A 13,809-nucleotide genomic window follows, 5' to 3' on the forward strand; every position below is an offset into this window, starting at 1 on the left:
ATCCTCTTCAGAGGAAGAATACTCATCAGAGCTCATGAATGGCAGAAGTAAGTCCAATGGAATCTCTATGGTCTCTTTTTGAGCCTCAGATTCCCATGGTTCCTCATTGGGGAACTCATTGGAGGCCAGTGGACGTCCATTGAGGTCTTCCTCAGTGGCGTTCACTGCCTCTTCCTCCTCTCCAAATTCGGCCATGTTGATGGCTTTGCACTCTCCTTTTGGATTTTCTTCTGTATTGCTTGGAAGAGTACTAGGAGGGAGTTCAGTAATTTTCTTGCTCAGCTGACCCACTTGTCCCTCCAAATTTCTAATGGAGGACCTTGTTTCAGTCATGAAACTTTGAGTGGTTTTGATTAGATCAGAGACCATGGTTGCTAAGTCAGAGGTATTCTGCTTAGAACTCTCTGTCTGTTGCTGAGAAGATGATGGGAAAGGCTTGCTATTGCTAAACCTATTTCTTCCACCATTATTATTGTTGAAACCTTGTTGAGGTCTCTGTTGATCCTTCCATGAGAAATTTGGATGATTTCTCCATGAAGAATTATAGGTGTTCCCATAGGGTTCTCCCATGTAATTCACCTCTTCCATTGAAGGGTTCTCAGGATCATAAGCTTCTTCCTCAGATGAAGCTTCCTTAGTACTGCTTGGTGCATTTTGCATTCCAGACAGACTTTGAGAAATCATATTGACTTGTTGAGTCAATATTTTATTCTGAGCCAGTATGGCATTCAGAGTGTCAATCTCAAGAACTCCTTTCTTCTGATTGGTCCCATTGTTCACAGGATTCCTTTCAGAAGTGTACATGAATTGGTTATTTGCAACCATTTCAATCAGCTCTTGAGCTTCTGTAGGCGTCTTCTTCAGATGAAGAGATCCTCCAGCAGAGCTGTCCAAGGACATCTTGGACAGTTCAGAGAGACCATCATAGAAAATACCTATGATGCTCCATTCAGAAAGCATATCAGTGGGACACTTTCTGATTAATTCTTTGTATCTTTCCCAAGCTTCATAGAGGGATTCTCCTTCCTTCTGTCTGAAGGTTTGGACTTCCACTCTAAGCTTACTCAATTTTTAAGGTGGAAAGAAATTTGCCAAGAAGGCATTGACTAGCTTTTCCCAAGAGTTCAGGCTTTCTTTAGGTTGTGAGTCCAACCATATTCTAGCTCTGTCTCTTACAGCAAAAGGGAATAGCATAAGTCTGTAGACCTCAGGGTCAACCCCATTAGTCTTGACAGTGTCACAGATTTGCAAGAACTCAGCTAAAAACTGATGAGGATCTTCCAATGGAAGTCCATGGAACTTGCAATTCTGTTGCATTAGAGAAACTAATTGAGGCTTAAGCTCAAAGTTGTTTGCTCCAATGGCAGGGATAGAGATGCTTCTCCCATAGAAGTCGGGAGTAGGTGCAGTAAAGTCACCCAGCACCTTCCTTGCATTGTTGGCATTGTTGTTGTTTTCGGCTGCCATGGGTTCTTCTTCTTTGAAGATTTCTGTTAGGTCCTCTACAGAGAGTTGTGCCTTGGCTTCTCTTAGCTTTCGCTTCAAGGTCCTTTCAGGTTCAGAATCAGCCTCAACAAGAATGCTTTTGTCCTTGCTCCTGCTCATAAGAAAGAGAAGAGAACAAGAAAATGTGGAATCCTCTATGTCACAGTATAGAGATTCCTTGAGGTGTCAGAGGAAAAGAAAAATAGAAGGCAGAAGTAGAAAATTCGAACTTATCAAAGAAGATGGAGTTCGAATTTTGCATTAAGGAATAGTATTAGTCCATAAATAGAAGGATGTGAGAAGAGGGGAAGTAATTTTCGAAAATCAAGTAAAAGATTTTGAAAACATTTTGAAAAACACTAATTGATTTTCGAAAATAAAAGTGGGAAAGAAATCAAGTGATTTTTGAAAAATAATTTGAAATTAGAAATCAAAAAGATTTGATTGAAAGTCATTTTGAAAAAGATGTGGTTAAGAAGATATGATTGGTTTTAAAAAGATGTGATTGAGAAGGTATGTTTTGAAAAACATTTTTAAAAGATTTGATTTTAGAAATTAAAAACTTGGCTAACAAGAAAAGATATGATTCAGACATTAAACCTTTCTCAACAGAAAAGGTAACATACTTGAAATGTTGAATCAAATCATTAATTGATAGCAAGTATTTTTGAAAATGGAAAGAATTTGATTTTGAAAAAGATTTGATTGAAAAGATTGATTTGAAAAAGATTTGATTTTGAAAAGATTTTGAAAACTTGAAAAAAATTTGCATTGAAAACAGAATCTTCCCCCTTGTGCCATCCTGGCGTTAAACGCCTAGAATGGTGCACATTCTGGCGTTTAACGCCCAAAATGCTACCCTTTTGGGCGTTAAACGCCCAACCAGGTACCCTGGCTGGCGTTTAAACGCCAGTCTGTCCTTCTTCACTTGGCGTTTTGAACGCCCAGCTTTTTCTGTGCAATTCCTCTGCTGTATGTTCTGAATCTTCAATTCTCTGTATTATTGACTTGAAAAGACACAAATTAAAAATATTTTTGAATTTTTAATAATAAGGAATAATCAAAATGCAACTAAAATCAAATAACAATGCATGCAAGACACCAAACTTAGCAGTTTGTATACTACTGACACTATATGAGACACATAAACACTCAAGTCTATAGAATTCAAAGATCAGAGCAATGAAATCATCAAGAACAACTTGAAGATTACTAAGACACATGCATGAATGCAAGAAGAACAGAAACATGCAATTGACACCAAACTTAATATGAGACACTAGACTCAAACAAGAAATTTTTGGATTTTATGATTTTGTAATTTTTTTGTGCTTTTTTCGAAAATTAAGTGGAAAAAGAAAATAAAGATATCAAAATTCTTAATGAGAATTCCAGGAATCATGCAATGTTTAGTCTAAAGCTTTAGTCTAAAGAAATTAGACATGGCTGAACAAGCTTTAGCAGGACATTGCATTCAAGAGCTAAATTGATGAAAATCAATCAGCTTTGGTGATGATAAGAACATCACCTTGAAACACTAGAATTCATTCTTAAGAACTCTGATGAAAAAAAATACCTAATCTAAGCAACAAGATGAACCGTCAGTTGTCCATACTCGAACAATCCCCGGCAACGGCGCCAAAAACTTGGTGGACGAAATTGTGATCACTACAACTTCGCACAACTAACCAGCAAGTGTACTGGGTCGTCCAAGTAATAAACCTTACGCGAGTAAGGGTCGATCCCACAGAGATTGTTGGTATGAAGCAAGCTATGGTCACCTTGTAAATCTCAGTCAGGCAAACTCAAATGGGTATGGTGATATACGAATAAAACATAAAGATAAAGATAGAGATACTTATGTAATTCATTGGTAGGAATTTCAGATAAGCGTATGAAGATGCTTGTCCCTTCCGTCTCTCTGCTTTCCTACTGTCTTCATCCAATCCTTCATACTCCTTTCCATGGCAAGCTTAAGCAAGGGTTTCACCGTTGTCAGTGGCTACCTCCCATCCTCTCAGTGGAAATGTTCAACGCACCCTGTCACGGCACGGCTATCCATCTGTCGGTTCTCGATCAAGCCGGAATAGAATCCAGTGATTCTTTTGCGTCTGTCACTAACGCCCCGCCCTCAGGAGTTTGAAGCACGTCACAGTCATTCAGTCATTGAATCCTACTCAGAATACCACAGACAAGGTTAGACCTTCCGGATTCTCTTGAATGCCGCCATCAGTTCTAGCCTATACCACGAAGACTCTGATCTCACGGAATGGCTGGCTCGGTTGTCAGGCGAGCACTCGGTTGTCAGGCGATCAACCATGCATCGTGTATCAGGAATCCAAGAGATATTCACCCAATCGAAGGTAGAACGGAGGTGGTTGTCAGTCACACGTTCATAGGTGAGAATGATGATGAGTGTCATGGATCATCACATTCATCAAGTTGAAGAACAAGTGATATCTTAGAACAAGAACAAGCGGAATTGAATAGAAGAACAATAGTAATTGCATTAATCTATCATATGTAGAAACTCCACCGTTAAAAATACATAAGAACAAGAGTGATCATTGGCTTCAGTCCCAAATAGGGAACCAGAAGAACCAAGATGAAAATACAATAGTATAATGTCCTACTTATAGAAAACTAGTAGCCTAGGGTGTACAGAGATGAGTAAATGACATAAAAATCCACTTCCGGGCCCACTTGGTGTGTGATTGGGCTGAGCGTTGAAGCATTTTCGTGTAGAGACTCTTCTTGGAGTTAAACGCCATCTTTTATGCCAGTTTGGGCGTTTAACTCCCATTTTGGTGCCAGTTCCGGCGTTTAACGCTGGGATTTCTGAGGGTGACTTTGAACGCCGGTTTGGGCCATCAAATCTTGGGCAAAGTATGGACTATCATATATTGCTGGAAAGCCCAGGATGTCTACTTTCCAACGCCGTTGAGAGCGCGCCAATTGGGCTTCTGTAGCTCCAGAAAATCCGCTTCGAGTGAAGGGAGGTCAGAATCCAACAGCATCTGCAGTCCTTTTCAGTCTCTGAATCAGATTTTTGCTCAGGTCCCTCAATTTCAGCCAGAAAATACCTGAAATCACAGAAAAACACACAAACTCATAGTAAATTCCAGAAAAGTGAATTTTAACTAAAAACTAATAAAAATATACTAAAAACTAACTAGATCATACTAAAAACATACTAAAAACAATGCCAAAAAGCGTACAAATTATCCGCTCATCAACAATCTACCCCCCATGTCCATCTCAAGCTTCGACGACCTAGCCCAGAAGTTTCTAGCCAGATTCTCTATCCAGAAAGACAAAACCAAGCATGCCCCATGTCTATTAGGAATCAAACAAGGAGATCAGGAAAGTCTCTACAGTTACATGGAAAGATTCAACAAGGCATGTCTAGACATACAAAGTCTGCACATAGAAGCGGCCATCATGGGCCTCATCAATGGCCTACTAGAAGGGCCTTTTAGCCAATCCATATCGAAAAAGCATCCCACATCTCTAAATGAAGTACAAGAACGAGCAGAGAAGTATATCAACATAGAGGAAAACGCTCGACTCGGAGAAACCTCAAAATCCGGATTCTCCTACTCCTCCCAAGATAAGGACAGAATCCAAGAAAAAAGAAGATCGACATGGGGAAAAGATAAAAAATACCATAATTATACTCCTCTTTGGGTATCCCTTGTGGATGTCTACAGAGAAGTATGCCATACTAAAAAGATACCTCCAGCTTGACCACTCAAAAGCAAAAAAGGAGGAGGAAACCGGGTATAATATTGTGAATATCACCGAATTTACAGACATTCGACCAACGAATGTTTCGACCTAAAAAATATCATAGAAAAATTGGTAAAATAAGGAAAATTCGATCGGTACTTGGCGAACCGAGCAGACGGTCCCAAAAAAAGAAGAAGGGACGAAGATATCGGACAGGCAGAACGACAACCTCGTACACCTGAAAGACACGTCCACATGATTCACGGAGGTGTTATGGGAGGCGGGATCTCCAAATCATCTTGCAAAAGATATCTCAAAGAAGTATATCATGTTTTGGGAAGAGAGGAAACACCTGACATCCCCACAATTATTTTTACTAAAGAGGATGCATCTGGCATCATCCCAGGACACGACGATCCTATGGTCGTGACTATCGTATTGGCAAACGCAAATCTCCACCGCACGCTAATAGACTAAGGAAGCTCTGCCGACATATTATTCAAAACTGCCTTCGACAAACTCGGCCTCAAAGAAAAAGAACTCAGAGCATCTCCGAACAACATATTCGGACTAGGAGACACCCCAGTTCAACCACTTGGATACGTCTTACTACACACGACCTTTGGAAAAGGAAACTAGTCAAGAACACTCAAAATAAACTACATTGTGGTTGATGTAAGCTCAGCCTACAATGCCTTAACAGGTCGGACAACATTGAATCATCTCGGCACAGTAGTCTCGACTCCACATCTATGCATGAAGTTCCCAACTGCAGAAGGAATAGCTACAATAAAAGCAGACCATAAGACGGCACGCCGTTGCTACAACGAAAGTTTAAACCTCAGAGGCAGAAGAGAAGAATTCCACACCATCAAACTCGGTGGAGTTCAGAGGCGGGAAGAACTCCGCCCACAACCCGAAGGTGAAGAAGAAAAAGTCCAGATCGGCACAATCCTAAAAGGGAACATAAAATAATCACTTGTACAGTTCTTGCGAGATAACATCGACCTCTTTGCATGGAAGGCTGCAAACATACCAGGCATAGACCCCAAATTAATGTGCCACAAGCTCGCAGTCTACCCAGGATCTCGGCTAGTACAACAGAAACGTAGAAAGCTCGGGCCAGAACAATCCCAAGTTGTGGAAGAGCAGGTACAAGCCCTACTGGAGGCAGGATTCATAAGAGAAGTCATGTACCCACTATGGCTGGCCAACGTTCTCTTGGTGAAAAAATCGAATGGGAAGTGGCGGATGTACACCGATTATAGTAATCTCAATAAAGCCTGCTCAAAAGATCCTTATCCACTCCCAAGTATCAATGCTATAGTAGATGCCTCCTCCAAATATAAATACCTCTTGTTTATGGACGCATATTCGGGATACAATCAAATCCCGATATATCCACCTGACCGAGAAAAAACCTCGTTCTTAACCCCAAAAGTAAACTACTGCTACATCGTCATGCTTTTTGAACTAAAAAACGCAGGAGCTATCTATCAGAGATTAATGAATAAGATCTTCATGGATCGTATCGGAAAAATCATGGAAGTATATATGGACGACATGTTAATAAAGACACAAAGTGAAAAGACGCTGTTGTCCGACCTCACCCAAGTATTCGACACTATAAGAAGGCACGGCATGCGACTTAATCCTGCAAAATGCACCTTTGTAGTAGAAGTGGGCAAGTTCTTGGGTTTTATGCTCACACAAAGAGGAATCGAGGCACATCCAGATAAATGCCGGGCCATACTAGACATGAAGAGCCCGACTTGTGTCAAGGAAGTACAACAACTCAATGGAAGGTTGGCAGCCTTGTCCAGATTTCTAGTGGGATCAGCAATAAGATCTCTCCCCTTCTATGCCACTCTAAGGAAGGGAAAGAGGTTCGAATGGACAACGGAGTGCGAGCAGGCCTTCCAAGATTTCAAAAGATTCCTGGGGCAGCCACCTATCCTGACTCGGCCTCGGGACGGAGAACCACTTATATTGTATCTCGCAGTAGGAAGTCGGGTAGTAGCCTCAGCATTAGTCCGAGAAGACGACAATGGGCAACAACCTGTATACTTCATCAGCAAAGCATTGAGCTGAACTACCAAAAAATAGAAAAATTTACCTATGCTCTCATACTAACCTCTCGACGGCTCCGTCCATATTTCCAAGCTCACATCATTAAGGTTCAGACCAACCAATCCATAAAAGGGATTTTGCAGAAAACGGACCTAGCAGGCAGAATTTTGCAATGGGCAGTCGAGTTGTCTGAATTCGACCTTCAATATGAAGCTCGGACAGCCATCAAATTGCAATATATAGCCGACTTCGTTGCAAAATTTACAGACACTCTGAAAATTCCTACAGAATGGAATCTTTATGTGGACGGTTCCTCAAACAAAATTGGAAACGGCGCAGGCGTTATCATAGAAATCGACCAGAGAACCCAAATTAAACTTTCCCTCTAATTCGGGTTCCCTTCCTCAAACAACCAAGCCGAGTATGACACACTACTGGCTGGCTTGAAGCTGGCTAAGGAGGTTGGAGCTCAAAAGCTCATCATCTTCAGCGAATCACAGGTAGTCACTTCACAAATAGCAGGGAGCTACCGAGCCAAAGATCCCACCATGAAAAAGTACCTGGACAAAACCAGGGAACAACTCAGACAACTCGGGGAATATGAGGTCTGCCACATACCCCGAGAACAGAACGTCCGAGCTGATGCACTCTCAAAACTAGCCAGCACCAAACTAGGGGATAACAATAGAATCCTCATCCAAGAAATGCTGCAGAATCCGTCAATCACGGAAGAAGAAAAAGTCCTAGCCATAATAGGTAAGGATCAAGGATGGATGACTCCCATAATTAACTACCTCAAAACAGAAACGCTCCCCGCAGATGGAAAGGAGGCAAAGAAGTTAAAATGGGAGGCACAATATTACACTATCATAGACAATACTCTATACAAAAGAGGGATCTCAATACCATTATTAAAATGTGTGTCGACTTCCAATACAAAGAAAGTCTTAGAAGAAGTACACAGTGGCATCTGTGGCAATCATCTCGGAAAAGAAGCCACAAAATTCGTAAAGACATGTCCACCATATCAGAAACATGCCAACTTCCACATCGCCCCGCCAGAGGAACTCATCAGCGTAATTTCACCTTGGCCATTCACAAAATGGGGACTCGACCTTCTCGGACCTTTCCCTTAGGGAATGGGACAAGTCAAATTTCTCACAGTAGGGATAGACTATTTCACAAAGTGGATCGAAGCAGAACCCCTAGCTCACGCCACTGCTCAAAGAAGTCAAAAATTCCTATATAGAAACATTGTCACAAGTTTTGGGGTTCCATACTCCATCACCATAGAGAATGGTACTCAATTTACAGATACGGGCTTCAGAAAATTGGCGGCCTATTTGAACATAAAACCCCAATTTACGTCCGTCGAACACCTTCAGGCCAATGGACAAGCAGAAGCTGCCAACAAAGTCATATTGGCCGGGCTAAAATGAAGATTACAGGATGCAAAGGGAGCTTGGGCCGAAGAGCTCCCACAAGTCCTATGGGCATATCGAACAACGCCATATTCCACCACAAAGGAATCCCCTTTCAGATTAGCTTATGGGATGGAGGCAATGATCCCAGTAGAGGTCAAAGAAGGGCCGCTGACGTTAGGATTTTTGCTAGTAAAGAATTTTATAAAAATAGTCGCGTTGTAGATATAGTTTCTAAACCAACAAAAATCCTTTCGTGCAAACGTTTTGGTTGTCACAAGTAACAAACCCCTTTAAAATTGATAACCGAGTATTAAACCTCGGGTTGTCTTCTCAAGGAACTGTAGGGAAGTATGTTCTTATTATTGGTTATGCAAAGGTATGTTTTGGGGTTTTGGATTAAGGTAAAAGGTTAGTTGAATGACAAGTAAAATAAAATAATAATAACTGTAAAATAAACCTTTGGCAAGGTATAAGAATTGGAAGTCCTATCCTAGTTATCCTTATCAATTGTGATGAGAATTGGATTTTTCTCCCACTTTGTTAACCTCTAACTATGAAGGTAAGTTAAGTGGATGAATTAATTTTGATTCCTCAGGTTCTAGTCTTTCCTTGAGAAAAGTCAGAGTTATTGGAACTTGAATTAATGAAAAGAAGAAATCCAATTTTCAATCAACAATGAGTTTGATAACTCAAGAGTCAACAATTATTTAACCAAAGCCAAAACAGGAAACTATCTAAATTAAATAAAAAGCATTCAAAAATAAAATAATCATAAACTGAAATATCTCAAATAACATTAATTAAGAAAATCAATCTAAACATGGAACTTTGAAAATAAATAAATACAAAGAACATTGAACCTGGGATTGAGAGTCACTCCTAAAACTAAGAGAAGTCCTAAATCCTAATCCTAAGAGAGAGGAGAGAACCTCTCTCTCTAAAAACTACATCTAAAATAATAAAAAGTGAATTATGAATAGCATCCTCTTGAATGGATGCATTCCCCCACTTTATAGCCTCTAATCTGTATTCTCTGGGCCGAAAACTAGGTCAGAAACAGCCCAGAAGTCACTTCCAGCACTTTTTGGTCCGTACAGGTCGCGGCCAAGTGACGCGGAGGCGTCGCCCACGCGGCCGCGCGGGTTGAAGTTCGCAGATGCGACGCGTCCGCGTGAATCACACGTTCGCGTTGCCTAGCGTCAAGGCAACTATGGGATATTATATATCAAATCGAAGCCCCGAACGTTAGCTTTCCAACTCAACTGGAACCACGTCATTTGGACCTCTGTAGCTAAAGTTATAGCCGTTTGAGTGCGAAGAGGTCAGGTTGGACAGCTTAGCAGTTTCTCCAACTTATTGTATTCCTTCCATTTTTGCATTCTTCCTTTCCATCCTCTGAGCCATTCCTGCCCTATAATATCTGAAAACACTTAACACACATATCAAGGCATCTAATGGTAATAAGAGAGGATTAATACTAAGCAAATATAAGATCAAAGAAGCATGTTTTCAATCATAGCACAAAATCAGGAAGGAAAATGTAAAACATGCGAATTGTATGAATAAGTGAGTAAAGAGTTGATAAAAATCACTCAATTGAGCATAAGATAAACCATAAAATAGTGGTTTATCAACCTCCCCACACTTAAACAATAGCATGTCCTCATGCTAAGCTCAAGAGAAACTATAAAGAGATGAAGAGGAATGATAGAATGTATGAGATGCAACCTATGAATGCAACTAAATGCAAAAATATTTCTACCTACTTGGTGAAAAAGTAAATAAATCTTTCAAGAATAAATATGAACTGGATTTTACTAATTCAAATCACAAAATACAATACAAATAACTTGCAAGAAGAAGATAGCTCATAAAAGCAGGGAACATAGAATTAAGCGCTGAACCCTTACTTGGTAGTGTATATCACTCTAACTCTGAAGTGTCTAGGGTCAATTCTCTCAATTCTCTACTAATCTTGCTTTCTCTAGCTTGCTCTTCATCTAACAATCAAAAAAAATTTAATGCACCAATACACAAATCAAGAGGTCTTTTAAGGGTTGTAATGGGGTTAGGGTCAAGGTAGGATTGTATTTGGCCAAGTGGACTAAAATTTGAATTCTTAATTAACATAAACTTCCCACCTAACTTAAGACAATCCATTTAGTTAAAATGCAAAATCTAACTTCCCATTAACTGTGCTTTCCACATGTTCATGCATCCTAACATTGAGTTTAGTATATATGCATTAATACCAACACTTACTTTGGGGCATTTTGTCCCCTTTTATTAATTGCTCTTTTCTTTTTCTTTTTTTTTTATATTTTTCTCAATGCATATGATTAAAGTATTGAATGCAATAATATGTGCTCAACTATTATTTTGCACATTTTTACTAAAATATACAACACCCAATTATTCAAACCAAATAATTTCAAACCCAACTTCCCCACACTTAAATCATGAGCACTTTTACTAGTCTAAGCTAACCAAGGATTCAAATTATGGACATTATTGTTTTCCACTTAGAGTTAGTAATGAGCTAAAGTAAAGAACAAATGGGTATATTAGGCTCAAATTGGTTTGCAAAAGATAATGAAAGGGTAAGGCTATATGGGTATGTAAGCTTAGTGAAACAAAGGCCTCAATCATATCAGTGCATGCAAACATTAAACAATGGAAATATAGAATTAAGCAAGACAAAGAACACAATTTTAGAGAGAAAAACACACACCAAAAATTAAATATTGGTTGATAAAATGCAACCAATCAAATAGGCTCAAAATCTCACTGGTTTTGTGTGTTCGGGCTCTACACTATGTTCCAAAATAATATTTCTTCAAACAAGTTTTTCAAAAAATTTTATTCAAATTAGTGAAATACTATAAAAATTTCTTGAAAAAGAAAATATTACTTTAACCAAGTGGTAAAATATGCACAAAAAAACAAACATGCAATCAAACATGCAAATACAATAATGAAAAACAAAAATTGGTGTTGAGAAGGAACTAACTAACCCGTGGAGATCGGTATCGACCTCCCCACACTTAAAGATTGCACCATCCTCGGTGCATGCTGAGATGTGCAGGTGGATGGGGGTTGTAGTTCCTCAGCTAGTGCTCTCTTGTGTTCCTTTCCTTGCCGGTGGTTTGGGAGTAGCTTTCTCTCTTTACCCTTCTTGGTGGCCATCCTGAAAGGGGAAAAAAGAAAGTAACAAGTAAAGCTAGGGGATCCAGCAAGGAAGAGAGCGGGAAAGGTGGTAATCAATGCACAGTAAAGAAGAATGATGTTAACACATGGTCATGACTACATGTGAAAAGTCATCAATGGAAATATAGTAAGTGCATGTGATGACAGTTAAATGCAAGATGTTTATTGGCATGCTGGCAAAGGCATGAGTAGCATAGATCAAGCATTCAATGTCCAAGTTAGATTACCAAGTCTTTCAAACTAACAATCATGTTTGTAATAACAATTATATTTAATTAATAAAATATAAAAAGGGTTTTGTGAAAAGCAAGCATTTATAGTAGTAGATTTAAAAGAAATCTAAAAATAGTGCAAAATGCCATATGGGCATTTTCACAAACACATAGCATGCATGTTAAATAAGGTATGGAAAATATTAATTAGAACATGCAAGCACCCTTATAATAATATATAATTGTTTAAACAAATCTCAAATAATCCATAAGCAAAATATGGGAAATAACGACCCAAATAAATTTCCAACACCAATTAAAAGAAAAAAGAAGGAAAAGAAAGGAAGGAAGAAAGAAATAAGAAGGGAAAGAAAAGATTTAGATTTGGGGGAGAAAAGAGAAGATATCTTGGCTGATCTGGATAAGCTGTGCGGCACAGGCGACGCGAACGCGTGAGTGACGCGTTCGCACAGTTGGCACTATTGTCAAGTGACGCGGCTGCGTGGGGCACGCGGTCGCGTGAGTGAATTCATGCTACAGGCGCGAGGGCAGCCACCCGCTCGCGCAACTTTCTGTTCAAAATCTTATTTTGCCAAAAATCTGGGTGACGCGGTCGCGTGGGTGACGCGATCGCGTGGATGGCCATTTTTGAAAGACGACGCGGCCGCGTGGGGCACGCCTTTGCGTGGGAGGGCTTGGGCTTCTAGCACGAGTCCAGCCCAATTCCAGCACAACTTTCGGCCATGCACTTTTTTGACATCGAATTTCATGGCACACGGCCGCGTAGGTGACGCGGTCGCGTGGGAGGCCAAAGTTCCACATGACGCGGTCGCGTGAGCAACGCGGTCGCGTGGGGTCAAAGTATGCTAAAGGCGCGCCTCCAGCCACGCTTTCGCGTGACTCTCTGTTCAATTATTTTCTCCCCAACGCACTAGTGACGCAGACGCGTCAGCGACGCTGCCGCATCGTGTGCAATTTTTTTTTTAATGCAGTATGCAGAATGCAATGCTAATATGAATGTCATGCATGATTCCAGGTCCAATGAAAAAAATAAAGCTCAAAAACAAATAAAACTAAATAAAAATGAAAAAGGAACGATCATACCATGGTGGGTTGTCTCCCACCTAGCACTTTTAGTTGAAGTCCTTAAGTTGGACATTTGGTGATCCCTGTTATGGTGGCTTGTGCTTGAATTCATCCAGGAATCTCCACCAATGTTTGTGATTCCAGTAACCTCCGGGATCCCAAACTAGGCGCAGAAAGCCTTCAAGTAAGTTAAAGCAAGTAACAAGGCCCCAAGAGTGTTGATTGCCAAAATGAATTCCTGGGTCACAAACCTTGCTTTTGCACCCGTCTTCTTGTTGAGCAATATTGTTCCATCCGGGTGGCAAGCAGTCTGAATTCTCACTGAAGCAGCCAAATAACTTCCTAGACCCATTCAGTTGAGCTCTACACCAACCTTTTCCTTTAAACTGAAAGCTTCCAACCATAATGAACCTTGCAGGACAATTCTTACCACTGACCATCTTCCTCTTACTCTTAATGCCAAAAGGAGCTCTAAGCTGACCATCCGTCTCTAGTAGCCCATATTCAAGTGGGAAAGTAAAGGATAAGGATCGGAATTTTACCCACATGAATGTTGTGTTGGACGGTAATGGTCTTGGGAGAGATATTTTTATTGA

At 40.2% G+C, this 13,809-nt stretch overlaps 1 non-coding gene across 1 annotated transcript; it reads left to right on the forward strand.

The window, feature by feature from the left end:
* The first annotated feature begins 954 nt into the window (after nucleotides 1-954).
* On the forward strand, nucleotides 955-1,062 carry LOC112715184 (small nucleolar RNA R71). The gene has a single exon (XR_003159491.1). It is a non-coding gene; the product is annotated as a small nucleolar RNA R71 (small nucleolar RNA).
* The last annotated feature ends 12,747 nt before the right edge of the window (nucleotides 1,063-13,809 follow it).

The sequence above is a fragment of the Arachis hypogaea genome, chromosome 1 (assembly GCF_003086295.3).
Source record: "Arachis hypogaea cultivar Tifrunner chromosome 1, arahy.Tifrunner.gnm2.J5K5, whole genome shotgun sequence".
Lineage (NCBI taxonomy): Eukaryota > Viridiplantae > Streptophyta > Magnoliopsida > Fabales > Fabaceae > Arachis > Arachis hypogaea.